This window comes from Phascolarctos cinereus, unplaced genomic scaffold (assembly GCF_003287225.1).
Source record: "Phascolarctos cinereus isolate Bilbo 61053 unplaced genomic scaffold, phaCin_HiC Scaffold_4;HRSCAF=312, whole genome shotgun sequence".
Taxonomy (NCBI): domain Eukaryota; kingdom Metazoa; phylum Chordata; class Mammalia; order Diprotodontia; family Phascolarctidae; genus Phascolarctos; species Phascolarctos cinereus.
The window spans coordinates 436,704,912-436,719,387 of record NW_027555847.1 but is presented as its reverse complement, the minus strand read 5'-3'; positions in this window follow the sequence as shown (position 1 = coordinate 436,719,387).

Sequence of the window (14,476 nt, the reverse complement as noted above, 5' to 3'; positions counted from 1 at the left end):
TTGTTATAGGGTTATGTGTCTTAAGCTTTAGCTAGCTTTCATACTAATTATAATATGTAATAAATAAATAAACCTTGAAGTGTTATATAAATCCTAGCTATGACGATAGTAATTATTGTGTTAATATTTTAATAACAAAGATTTAATATTAAATTTAATTTAAATAGTAAATTCTCTCTCTGTCTGTCTGTCTGTCTGTCTCTCTCTCTCTTTTTCTCTCTCTCAGTAAGCTCTATCTGAGACTGTGGTTTCAGGAAGTGCCTCGGACTTGCTTCCTCACTTCTTTTCTGGCTCTATGTTTGATGCTCTGAAGTTTTCCATATTTCCCTACACAATGCCTTACACCTCCTACTTCATTTCTAGCTCCTTTCCATATGTTGCTGCCCCTCCTTAGGATCTAAGCTCCTTGAGGGTAGGTGCAATTTTATTATTATTTTTTGCTTGTATTTGTATTCCCAGTGTCTATGACACTGTAAGTCTATGACACAGTAAGAGTTTAATAAATGCTTATTTGTCTATCTAACATGGACCCTGTTTTATACAAAATGAAAGGTTATATGGAACTAAGGGGTGGTTGCTGAATTGACCAAACTACTTTTAAACATATTATAGTTCAAAACTGTTTAGCTTGATAGGCCATTTGAAGTAAGCAAGTCAATTGAAAGGTCTAACTTTCTTTAGAGTGAATGCACTCTAGCCTTACTATAATGTAGTCCTTAGTGTCTATGTTCCAAGATTGTCGTGTAGGTGAGAATGTGCTATGACGAGGTCTTTCTAGTATTTTCAATAATAAATTTTATTTAGAGTATTTTATGTTGAATTCTGTTCTCTTTGTAAGCCAAAAAGATATAAGGAATGTTATTTTATTGTAGTATTCTTTCTTGTATACACACACAGACACACAAAATGTATCCCAATAAACAAGAGAGAAAATAACCCGATACTTGTAACTAATTTTATTCTTTTGCTTTTATTGGGTAAATATCTTTTTGAGGGTCTGCCCTTAGGTATGGCCTTCTGATGAGCTTGGTCCTTCCCTCCCTCTCTTTTACCGGTGACCTGAAAGTAGCTGTGATCTTCATGGTAGCATGGACTATTCTGCTTATGCTTTTTTTCCCCTCTGAATTTTCCCACAACCTTTGAAAAGTCCTAGTTAAATATGTGCCAAAGGCTATTTCTGACTTAATGTTGTAGGCAGGAAAATACTTCTTTTCTTAGGCCTTTGAAAAATGTTGGAAGGGTATCTCAGTGCCATTGATTGAGACTATTTGTTTATTCCCAGGGTTTGAAGTTAAGGACATTCTATTTTGATAGAACTATTTATTTAAAACAAGCTGGAAAATCAAAGGCATCTCATATAGCATGCAGGGAATAGTGTTTAACCCAAACAATCCCAAAGCAAACACAATTTCAGATTATTTGATTATCCTAGAAACTAAGCTCCATGTTTTAGAGTTATTTATAGGTTTTCCTTTTTGCATCATTTGCCTGTTTGAACTATTTGGTATTTAGGGATTTTTGTGTTATGAATGTATATGCATACAATGTGTCTGTTCATACTTGCTTGTGTATTCACATGTCTTATGTACACATAACTGAATATATGTATGCATATATGCACATATATCTGAGTACTACCCAGAACCACAGCATGGGCAGTATTTTTATAATGGGTGTTATTTGTTGAGTGTCATCATACAATTCTGGTATTTCTTTGCTCTTGGCGTAGAAGCTTCCTCCAATGCAGATAAGTATCGAGCTGCCTAAGGCTTTGAGAATTAAAGTCACTTATCAAGGAAATTTTTTTAAAAATCCACAAAATTCAGTGGATGGAATAGGGTAAACACAAAAACCCAAGCAGCTAGTAGCTGTGAAAAGGCAAAAGTTATCCCCCCCCTTCTCTCTCTCTCTCTCTCTCTTCCTCTTTCTACTTCTCTCTGCCTCTGTTTTTTTTCCTCTATCTTTAGATCTGTATATGTCATCTCTCTGTCTCTGTCTCTCTAGTCAACTCAAATTCACACATGCATACATTCTAATCTTCTGGAGAGATTCAGTTTATCATGAAGCTTCTATAAATCACTCCAAGGGAAGAATAGTTACTGTCTTTACTAAGAGAACCTGCCATTTGTGGCTGCTTGACTATGGTCAGGAGACCTAGATTCTATTTCCTGGATATTCCATTAATAAGCTATTTGATTACAATAGCTAAGTCACTTAAATCAATATTCAGTTCAATTCACCAAACATTTATTAAACATTACCTATGACCTGGTCACTTTTCTTAGCACTGGGCATACAAATACAAAAATAAAATAGTCCCTGCCCTCCAGTGGCTCTGGGGAATCCTGTCTCCAAGTGGCACATAAGAAGAAAAAAACCTAATGGCAAATTGATCAACACCAGAGTAGAAAAGTCCAGTAACCACTTGGAGAGGAATTAGTCTTTCCTTGATATCTTTTCTTTAGGGGCTAATTTGTAGCATCAACCCTCAGAACGATCTTTTGAGAAAACTCTTCCAGTAAGCTCTCTCCATTATATAGATTTTCACTTTTCAGTCCCTCCTTCTCTCTCAACTAAATTGAAAGTAACTGTGGTTTTCACAACAGCATGGTAAATTCTTCATGCTTAGCATGTAGTATGCCATTGATAGATGTTTTTGATTGGCTGATTAATAATCTGTTATATGGAATTTCCTGGAAAGACAAGGCTCCAGCTCCAGCTAAGTATGTACATTTTTCAGTTGAAGGAATGTTTCTATTGCAACAAGATGTAACCCCTGAACAGCATCATCTTTAGCCCTGATGAGTAGAGAACATGGATATGTCATGTTCCACTGATGTTTTCAGTGCTACTGTCTGAGACAGAACCAGATGGACCATGGTAGTGACCAGTCATGCCATAACTTATTTTTTTTTAATTCTTTGCCTTTTATAACCCCTTTGAACCCCATGCCTTTGAAGTTCTTTGGCCTTTCAGTTTCTCAGAATTAAAATTTAGGCTGGCTATACAAGAGGAAGATCAAATTTACAACTGATTCTTGGAACTGTAATTTTTTTTTTAACCAATATCCATTCCACCTTAAACCCAAGGATTCTGGGGGGTAAGGGCAAATGAGTAATTTCTGCCAAGGTTATAGGCTACCTTTTTTCTTTAAATCTCTTATGCAACCTGGGTTAATTTTTTTTTAAAGCAAATCTTAGACCTTGAGTCACTGTCTTAAGATGTTCTGATGAGTCTGAATTTGATCAGCAAAATGCCTTTTTAAAACAACAGACAAATTAGTCAGAACCACCCTATGATTTAAAAAAAATCATATAAGGGGATTTTAAGATAAAATGCCATGAATTTTCATATATAAACATTATATTAGTCTTAAAGGTATATTTTAAAAATAGGTTTTATATATAGTCTAATATGAAAATAATTAGTCACAGAATTATAATTACTCAATATGTGATCAAGGTTCATGATATTTTATAACCCAAAGAAAATACAAGAAGAATAAATCATCACTATGGGAATAGGTCTATTTTCTTAAAGAACTGCTGTTACCAGTAGGTTTTATCAAAGGTGGAAACACCCTTTGGACCTTGTTGCTTCCTTCACTTGTTTATTCAGTGTCTGGAGAATTAATGCCGATGCTGCAACTATTAAATAACTTGTAAGTGAAAGCTGATTCTGCCAACTCTATTCCTGAGTCATTAGGAGATTCTACTAGTTGTTCTTATGTCCTTTCTGCGTGGCTGAATTTCCCTAATGACCAATTCATTGTGTGTTTTCAAGCATGACACCTGAGAGCTGTGATCTCCTTAATGAAGGATCCATTAGTCTTTCAAGAATGTGAGTGTGTGAAATAGAAAAAAAACCTATTCAATAAGAAGCATCTCCTTGAAAGGACCCCAATCATTCTATGAATGAAATTTACACAAAATATAGCTCCCTTCATGCACTTTTAACTGATTGAAATGGTTTGTGGCAAATGCCTTAGGAATCATATCAAGGCACTGTTTAAAGAATGTGAACCCAGTTGACCAAACACCTTCCATTTCCATGAAAGATTTAGAATGCTGATTTTTGCAAGACACACACACACACACACACACACACACACACACACACACACACATCAGAACATTCTCCCTAAGAAATCAACCATTGTCCAATGTCATTTCTATTTCCTTTGAAGTTGGGAAGCACACTTTCTATGAGAGTCTGCTTCAGAGACAGTTACCCTGTTCTATGTGTTATATTCTTCTTATGTGAATATTGCTAATGACTACCAGGAAATAGAGACAAAGAATAGGACTGAATATTGTCTTTTGTTTATCCATACCTGAATTTTATCATTCACTGCTCCTTACCTACTGGAAAGGCTTTTCATTCAAGCATCTAAAATTCACTAGACATTCTGAATCTATGGAGGTCAGTGCGGAGAGCAATAAATAAATCATCCTTCTGTTTGCACATTGATAGAGTGAATGACTGAACTAAGACTTTTTAATGATAACAATAATTTTTAACCATTGCTTCAGGTTTTTAAGCACTCAAAACTTCAGGGATTAAATTCAAGAGAGTTAGGAGAGTAGATATAATGTTCCTGCTGGTTGCCAGGATAATACTGACATCATAAGGTTTCTGTACAGTCATGGGATATAAATTCATATGCTGCTATGAACATAGTGAAATAATTTATACTGTAGTATAAGTGGCTCTATCTTATAAGGAAGATCCTAATAATAAGGTTTAGCTATATTTTTTTCAATTTTTACTTCTAAAGCAGTAATGATTTTAAAAAATATTTCTTTCCAGTCACGTGTAAAAATAATTTTAACATTTGTTTTTTTAATTTTGAGTTCTACATTCTGTCCCTCTTTCCCACTCCTCTCCCCTCCCTAAGATAGCAAGTCATTTGATATAGGTTATACACGTGCAACCATACAAAACATATTTCCATATTAGTGATGTTGTGAAAGAAAACGCAGACCAAAAAAATCCCACCCCCAAAATAAAGTAGAAAACAGTATGCGTCTATCTGCATTCAGACTCCATCAGTTCTTTCTTTAGAAGTGAATTTCATTATAAGTCCTTCAGAATTGTCTGGATCATTGTATTTCTGAGAATAGCTAAGTCATTCACAGTTGATCGTTGTACAATATTGCTGTAACTGTGTGCAATGTTCTCCTGGTTCTGCTCACTTCACTTTGCATCAGTTCATATCTTTGTAGGTTTTTTTGAAAGCATCCTGCTCACCATTTCTTATACAACTATAGTATTCCATAACAATCATATACCACAACTTCTTCAACTATTTCCCAGTTGATGGGCATCTCCTCAATTTCTGATTCTTTTCCACTGCAAAAAGAGTTGCTACAAATATTTTTGCAAAATAGGTCCTTTTCCATTTTATTTTTTCTCTCTAGGATGTAGACCTAGTAGTAGTATTGCTGGGTCCAGTAATGATTTCTATATAGAGTAACTTTGTCATATTGCTCATATATTATAACTATTCAGAATACTTCTATTGATTTTGACACTCATTTTTTCTTCCTTTAGCCAGATGGCTTCCTTGAAGTTAGCATGGAATAGAGCAACAGGAACCCAGAATTATTCATGCAAAAGGGGCTAGTCACTTATTTTTCCTAAGGTTGGATATTTTTAATCTTGCAGTGTGAAGACCTTCCTCATGATCTTGTTCTAATTAATTATCAGAGTGAAATACTATGAATTACTAGGAATACATTAAAGAAGCTTTTCCCTCCTCTTTACCTCTTCCTTATTCCCTCCTTCCTTCCCATTTTTCAAGTTGAGTGTAAAGAACACTGTGCCTTGAGTTTGAAAACTTTGGTTGAAATATTGTCTTTAATATGTACTGCCCTTGGTGATCATGGGCAAGTCATTAATCTCTATGGTCCTCAGTTTCCTCATTCATAAAATTAGATAATTAGACTACCTATTCTCTAGGATCTCTTCAAATTCAAATTCGCATAATATTATATACCACCTTTTTTACAGGACTCATGTACTTTCCTTGTGATTCTGGGAAAGACACTTAAATTCTTTCCTCTCTTGCATGGGTTCTCAACCATTTTTGTTTCCATAGACCCATTAGAATGTCTGGTGAACCCTCTGAATGCCTTCTGAGAATAATGTTATTAAATGTAAAAAGTAAAATGTGTAGGATTACAAAGGAAATCAGGTATATCCAGATATAGTTAGCTAAATATAGTTTAAAAAGTCCACAGATCCCAGGTTAACAGGCTTTTCTGTATTTGTACAGTGTTAAAATAGTACTAGAATTATGTTAAACCTTTATCTTTAACATGGATGCTTATATGAAAAAATAAGCATTTTGTATTTCTTTAAAGCAATTTTTAAGCTTTTGCTCACCAATGCATTATCTAGAAAAGTGCAAACCCTGTATCTCCCTACATACCCTTCTCCAATCAGAAACTTTAATTTTGTCTATGCTGAAGAAATGTTCAATATCTATTTCAGCAAACATTTCATTAAATGGCTACTACAATATATGCAATACATTATGTTACATAAAGGGGAAATTTCAAAGTTTAGATAAGACCAGGGGCATGCTGGACCTGGAACTGAGAGATCTGATGATCATATTCTCAATGTGAGCATTTGTAACTTGGAAACCAGCAAACACTATAAATCAGGGCTTGATTTGTTTTCTTGATTGTATAGATTTAAGAAAGAAGTGGAGAAAATGTTAATGATTAAGATTAAACTTAAAAGTGTGTCATGCATTTTTTTTTCCTGGTTGAACATTTATCAGTGCACCAATGGATACTGAGGCATTATCCTCATGTAACTTAAAGTTTAATGGAAAGTTAAAACAAATGTACAAAATAGAATGCAGTAAGTTTATAAAAAAGTAGAAAGAAAAGTGCTTTTCTAAGGTTCAAGAGAGATAAAATAATTTTTTTCTAAGGGGAGGGGTGGTTAGGGAAAGTTTTTGTGGGGAAAGTAGCATTTGGGCTATATTTTGCAGTTTGTCTAAGTTACAGAAGGACAAGCAATGGATCTACTGACAGTGGTATTTGTCTGTAATTTCTCCCTTAAGTATGTCAGAGGAAAACTATAAAAAGCAACCATTTTGAGGAAACATTACAATGAGTAGAGTTTGTATCAAATTAGAATTCACACTGGTTTGTCCATTCTTAAAATATGTTTGATAGTATAGCAAAAGGACTTAGGAATCAATGCAGAAAATATTTTGCCTAATTTTTCTGACCTTTGAAAATAACAACAAAAGAACCCATATAAAAACTCTCTACTGAATACTGACAGTGTACATGGCAATGTCCTGTACTTACTACTGGGGAAAAGCTGATCATGGAAATTGGAGCAAGTCCAGAGCCATAACATACCCACTAAATCTTGAATTAATTCCAAAATTGCAACTCATAACATTCAAAGTTAAAAACCAGCCCCAAATATTTCAATTTTTAAAAGAAATAAACAACCTGACCAATGTTTAGAAAATATATTAGTACTATAATGAGATTTCAGAATGAATGTGTTTTGTTATTTCAAAGATAGGTGAGATTATTGCAATAAAAGGCCCCTCATTGAACTAAGGAAATGACTTAAGATTTAATATCACAATATAGTGTTTACTGAAGAGTAAGCAAAATTCAAACAGGAGGAACTCAGTAATAATGGTATACAATATTATTGAGTCAGTGGAGGGAAATTGAAATGAATTAGCTGGCACATGCAAAAGCAATTTTTGTAAAATGCACATACATAAATTCTGCCTAAACAATCCTCATAGTAAAGTTGGACCCATTAAAGCAGCAAGGCCTGACAGCTCAGGCTCTGGTCCTGGTATAATTCAAGCCAGTCCCCTGGGAATTTGCATTTGATGTTGGAACATGGTAAGGTCTTTGTAAGTCATTCAACAGGTAGTTAACAAAAAAGGATTTACTTAGCCATAGCAAGAGTATATTCCATAAGGATAGGGCACTGAGGACAAAAAGAGATGTGGTGGGTTATCCTATATACCTCCATGGGATAAATGCCATCTCCTCTCTAGGCCTGTCCCCTGAGAAGTGGAGCCATCTTTCTTAGGGTATTCTATGGGAAACTACTCCAGAAGGGCAATGTCTGCCCTTCCCATTGACACAATCTGAGCATGAGTATTTATCTCCCCACAATTTTAATCTGTTACCATTTCTTCCCGTCCCCCACCCACACTCTTTCCAAAGTCAGGCAAAGGAAAGTCTTTGAAGCTTGTTGGGTTCTAAACCAGGGGCATGGTATTTGGATGAAAGAATATAAATAGCCAATAAAAGATTTTGTGCAAATTCTTTAAAAAAAGTTATTTCAATTGATTGAGTTTCCCTTGCTGAATTATCAATTGTTTCCACCAACCAAGTTGCAAAGCACCATGATGCTCCTGTAGCTGCTTTGTACTCAAAAAACAGAAGCAATCTGGGCCCTTAGTCACCTGAGCCAATCAAGTCTTCAATACCTTTTAGGAAAAACAAAACAAAACAAAAGCAAACAAACAAAAAACCCAAAAAACTAGCGTGAGAGGAGGAGCTAGGATATTGCTCCTGCCATAGATAATATGTAGTTAGAAGATTAGGGAAGCAAGATAAGGCAAGTGGGGGAAAGGGGTTTACTGGATGTCAGAAGGAGGTGGCATAATTAAAAATTAAGATTGCTGGCTAGCAATTTACTAGACATTAGTGGAACCTTGGCAGCCACAGTGAATGGTAGTAGCGATTTCCTTGACCTTAATTTTTAAACCTAGATTAGATGTTCAAAAGTAATTAAAAACCCACAAGACAGTAGTTACATTGTGGGTGAAAAGATTTTTGGGAAATATATTTTGGTGCTTGATTTTTAAACATATATCAAATAGCACAGTGTAGTCAATAGAGTACTTGAACTGGGTTCTAATCCTGATTCTGCTGTTTATTGCCTGTGTGGCTTTGGACAAGTCACTTAATCTCTCTAGACATGTCTGTCTCCTCATCTGAAAAGGAGAAGGTGATCTCCAAGGGCCTTTCAACCTCTAAATTTAATGAAACTTTGATAACAACAGGAGACAAGAAAGTTGGGTCTAGAGGGGCAGAGCCAAGATGGCAGAGTAAAAGCAGAGACTCATTTGAACTTTCCCCTAAACCCCTCCAAATACCTGTAAAAAATGACTCTAAACAAATTCTAGAGCAGCAGAACCCTTAAAAGAGTGAAACAAATTTCCAGCCCAAGATGACCTGGAAGGTTGACAAGAAAGGTGTGTTAAACCAGGTGGAAAGAAGAGCACAGTGCCAACACAAACCTTGCCAGCACCGACTAGGCCCCAGCAAACCAGGACCAGGCCTCAGGGGACTGAATCATTGGCAGCTGTGGTGATTTCCAGACTTCTCAACCCACAAACGTTAAAGACAACCTAGGTTGGTGGGAAAAGTCTAATGGACCTGGATGAGAAAGGAGTGTAGTCCAACCCTGGTCCCGGGGCAGTGATGATGGCAGCTGCTTGCAGAGCTCTCAGCCCACAGACAGTAAGGAGATAGAACAACTGATTAGACAGAGATTACAGGAATCTCTTTGCTGGTACTGAGGCAGGATTCTTTTCTTTCATACTTGGATATGGGTCATAGTCCTGGGTGGCAGTCCTAGGGGGAGAAGGAGCACTGGCGTGGCAGAGCTTGTGGAAGCAGTGAAGAATGAATCCTCCTCACAACTCCAGAGCAGAAAGGAGTGTTTGTGGTCATTCACAGACCAAAGCACAGGCCAAGAGAAGAGTAAACACTTCTCCTTAGATCATACCACCCAGGAAGAACCAAAAACTTACAGGTCCCTAGAAGTATCTATGAAAATAGCTGCACAAAACTCTGAAGCTTGGGGCAGTATACCCTCCATGCTGGAAGCAGAGACCTACCTTAACAAAGAGTTAAAAAGTCAAGAAATTGGCTGGGAAAATGAGTAAACAGTGGAAAAAAGTCAGACTGTAAAATTTTACTTTGGTGACAAGGAAGATCAAAACATATAATCAGAAGAAAACAACAAAGTCAAAGCTCCTACATCCAAAGTCTCCGAGAAAAATATGAATTAGTCTCAGGCCATGGAAGAGCTCAAAAAGGATTTTGAAAAGCAAGTAAAAGAAGTAGAAGAAAAGTTGGGAAGAGAAATGAGAATGATGTAAGGAAATCATGAAAAACTAGTCAACATCTTGCTAAAAGAGACCCTCCAAAATACTGAGGAAAATACTACCTTAAAAAATAAACTAGACCAAATGGCAAAAGAGGCACAAAAACCAATGATGAGAAGAATGCCTGAAAAAACAGAATTGGTCAAATGGAAAAGGAGGTCCAAAATCTCACTGAAGAAAATAACTCCTTAAAAATGAGAATGGAACAAATGGAAGCTAAAGACTCTATGAGAAATCAAGAAATTATAAAATAAAACCAATGGATGGAAAAATAGAAGACAACATGAAATATCTCATTGGAAAAACAACTGACCTTGAAAATAGATCCAGGACAGATAATTTAAAAATTATTGGACTATTTGAAAGCCATGATCAAAAAAAAGAGCATGACATCATCTTTCAAGAAATTATCAAGGAAAACTGCCCTGATATTCTAGAACCAGAGGGTAAAATAGAACTTGAAAGAATCCACTAATCACCTCCTGAAAGAGATTGCCAAAGGAAAACTCCCAGGACTATTATAGCAAAATTTCAGAGTTCCCAGGTAAAGGAGAAAATATTGCAAGCAGCCAGAAAGAAACAATTCAAGTGTTGTAAAAACACAATCAATATAACACACACACACACACACACATACACATACAGTAGACAGAGGGCACAGGGAGAGTTGAATATGAAGGGATGAGATTTAAAAAATAAAATTAAGGGGTCAGAGAGGAATGTATTTGAAGAAGGAGAAAGGGGGAGGTAGAATAAGCTTAATTATTTCACATAAAAGGCAAGAAAAAGCTTTTACATTGGAGGGGAAGGGGGGAGGTGAGAGGGAATGAGTGAACCTTACTCTCATTGGATTTGGCTTAAGGAGAAAATAACATGCACACTCAATTGAGTATGGAAATCTATCTTACCCTACAGAAAAGTAGGAAGAAGATAAGAGAGGAGGGGTGATAGAAGGGAGAGCAGATTGGGGGATGGGGTAATCAGAAGCAAACATTTTTGAGGAGGAAAGGGTCGAAAGAAAGAAGAGAATAAATGAGGGGGCAGGATAGGGATGTAGGGAAAAATAATCTTTCACAACATCACTATTATGGAAGTGTTTTGCATGACTGCACATGTATAACCTATATCAAATTGCTTGCCTTCTCAGTAAGAGTGGATGGGCAGGGAGGGAGGGAGAGAATTTGGAACTCAAAGTTTTAAAAATGATTGTTAAAAATTGTTTTTACATGCAACCAGGAAATATGATACACACACATAATGGAATATAGAAATGTATCTTACCCTACAGGAAAATAGAAGGGGAAGGGAATAAGAGAAAGGGAAGGGATAGAAGGGTGGGCAGATTGGGGGAAGGAGTAATCAGAATGAAAACCATTTGGGGTGGGGAAAGGGGAGAAACGGGGAGAAAATTTGGAACTCAAAATCTTGTGGAAGTGAATGTTGAAAACCAAAAATAAATAAATTAATTAAAAAAAAAGAAAGTTGTGTCTATTCTTGAGACTGCTACAGGAGGCTTTCTAATTGATCTTTCTTATTCATAAAGACAATATCCTTTTTCTTTCATTAAGCTTGAATCTAAATATGCCAAATTAAATAATCAAACAAATAAAATAATAATACAGGCCAAAAAATTTTGATTAAGAACTATCCAGACAATTTACTCTGTTTCCATTTGAATTTGTGTGTAGAGTTAGCTGCAATCTTAAAGGAAAGTTAAAAAGAAGATAATTCTTATAAAGAATGTTTCCTGGAATGGCAAACATTTGAACCTGGTACCTTTGAATACTGAGATATTTATTGAGATAGTAACCATAAACTTGAGAAGGGAAACACGCTTTTAGAGATAAACCCCAGGATTTCATTCTTATACAGTTTGTTAAACTCTGACATGTCTTAAACTATTCCAGAACTAGTTTTAGGAATAAACTAAGTGTGATAAATTAAGCTGAAGTTGAAGAGGAATATCTCGTTATCTCAATGATATTAGATCTGAAGTGGGAGTATATACTGAAAGTTGGAGTGTATACTGGCAGAAGAAACATAAACCTTTCCGACTTGGACCAAACATTTCAATGGAATCATGTACATTATAGCCTAAGGAATTCTAATTGCATTCCTTATTGGAATAAAAAAAATACAATAACTATAGTGCCATAATGTTGATGTCAAAGAAATATTTGGTGGAGAAATGGGGATTAAACTTAATTCTAGTTATATTTATGCAAGAAAATGGCAAGAAGGCAAAGTAAGAGCAAAATGTAGTATGAGCCTTAAGCATACACATCTTCAGACTATAAAATTATATGTCCAGAAGAGGAAGGAAATGGCATGATTTATTCAAATAAATAATGGAAGTTAAAAGCAATCTATGTAATGCTTTTAGAGGGAGTAACCCAAAGTGTAAAATACTGTGAACATTTAACTGTAAATGAATTTTAATTTTGTACAAAGGTGCATTCCTATATATGGATGGCAGAGCCATTGGACAAAGAACCTTTGACCTAAATTTCTTTTATTGAATGAAATTTTATGGATGCTTGGCATGTGGCCATCAATGGAGTTGCTATCCAGAACACAAGGAAAGACAACATTAACAAGGTGTATTTTACTGAGAGATCTTGTTATTTTGTTAAATAATTAAACAAATGAGTAGATAAATGAATAAATGAGCAAATAAATGAATAAATAAATAAATGGAATTATCTCCATGATCAGAGCTCTTGAGGGGAGTTTCTAGATCCTGATTTTTTTGTAACCTTGCCCTTCTTATATCAATTTCTTTTATAATTCTCTCCTACTTTGTTCCTACCACTTTACTCAAAGCCTTTTAGTCCTCTGTTCAGTCCCTATGAGCAATCCTGTACTGAACTAAGTCTCTTACATAAACCTTGCTATCATCATTTAGGTCTATCAGGTACCGTAGCTCATTTTAATAAGGCTCTTGAGAAAAATGGCAGCCTCCAAGACTTTTGAGGTGAAGACAACTGCTGAATTTAAATGATTGCTGCCTTAAAACTATTCGAAGGAATGAAAAGAGAAAACTTTACTGTTCACTCCCTTTCCCCCTTTGTTTTATTGCTTAACTTAATGTGTGTGTTTTTTTTCCCAAGGCAATAATCACAAACTCTGTCTCTCTGTCTCTCTGTCTCTGTCTCTGTCTCTGTCTCTGTCTCTGTCTCTCTCTCTCTCTCTCTCTCTCTCTCTCTCTCTGTCTCTCTCTCTCTCTCTCTCTCTCTGCCTCTCTGTGTCTCTCTCTCTCCTTACACATTATAAACTACCTCTTTGACATCATATCAAATGACCTCCAGTCTTCCACTCCACCTTAACATAAGGCTAGTACTAGTCTAACAGCAACTTTTTGATCTTTTTTTAACATAAAATATTTTAATGCCTCTGAAGTTCAGTAAAATGTTTTTAACTTCACAAAAATGTTGTTGAATCTATGCTGTATTCCATCAAAAAGTGCTGTTAGGCTTAAGTAAGAGCGATTTCTTGGGCTCATATTTTAGGACATTAGAAATGGCCTCTTTAGGATGGAAATGACATTGTGTGGATGTATGTTTATTTGAGTAAGGCATAGATGTACTATTTTATGTTTTTAGTATCAAGTCATAGCTCAAATCCTACCATCTACCTTTCTGTGTCCCTTTCAATGCAAATTCCTTTCCCTTGAAATTGCCTCCAGTTTATCCTGCATATATACATAGTTAGGGGAAGGTAGGTGGTTCAGTGGATAGAATGCTGGGCCTGGAGTCAGAAAGGCTCTTCTTCTTGAGTTCAAATATGGCCTCAGACACTTACTGGCTGTGAGACCCTGGGCAAGTCACTTAACCCTGTTTGCCTAAATCCTCATTTGTAAAATGAGCTGGAGAAGGAAATGGCTCACCATTCGAGTATCTCTGTCATGAAAATCACAAATAGGGTCACTGAGAGTGAGATATGGCTGAAAAATGGCTTAATGACAACAACAACATCTACATAATTATATATATATACATAATTGTTAATGTACATAGTTATTTGCATGTTGTCTCTCCTATTACAATATGAAATTCTTGAGGAGAGGGAAATTTTTTTTATCATTTCATTTGTGTCCAGTACTTAGCACAGTGCCTGACAAATAGTAATAAATGCTTATTAATTAATGAGTCAATGGAATCAAAATCAACAAGTATTTATTAAATACTTACTGTCAGCCATATACTGAGCTAAATGAACGAAACAATTCCTGCTCACAGTGAGCTTTCTATTCTAATAAGGCAAACTAATCAGTAGATGTGAATTCCTGCTCTGTTG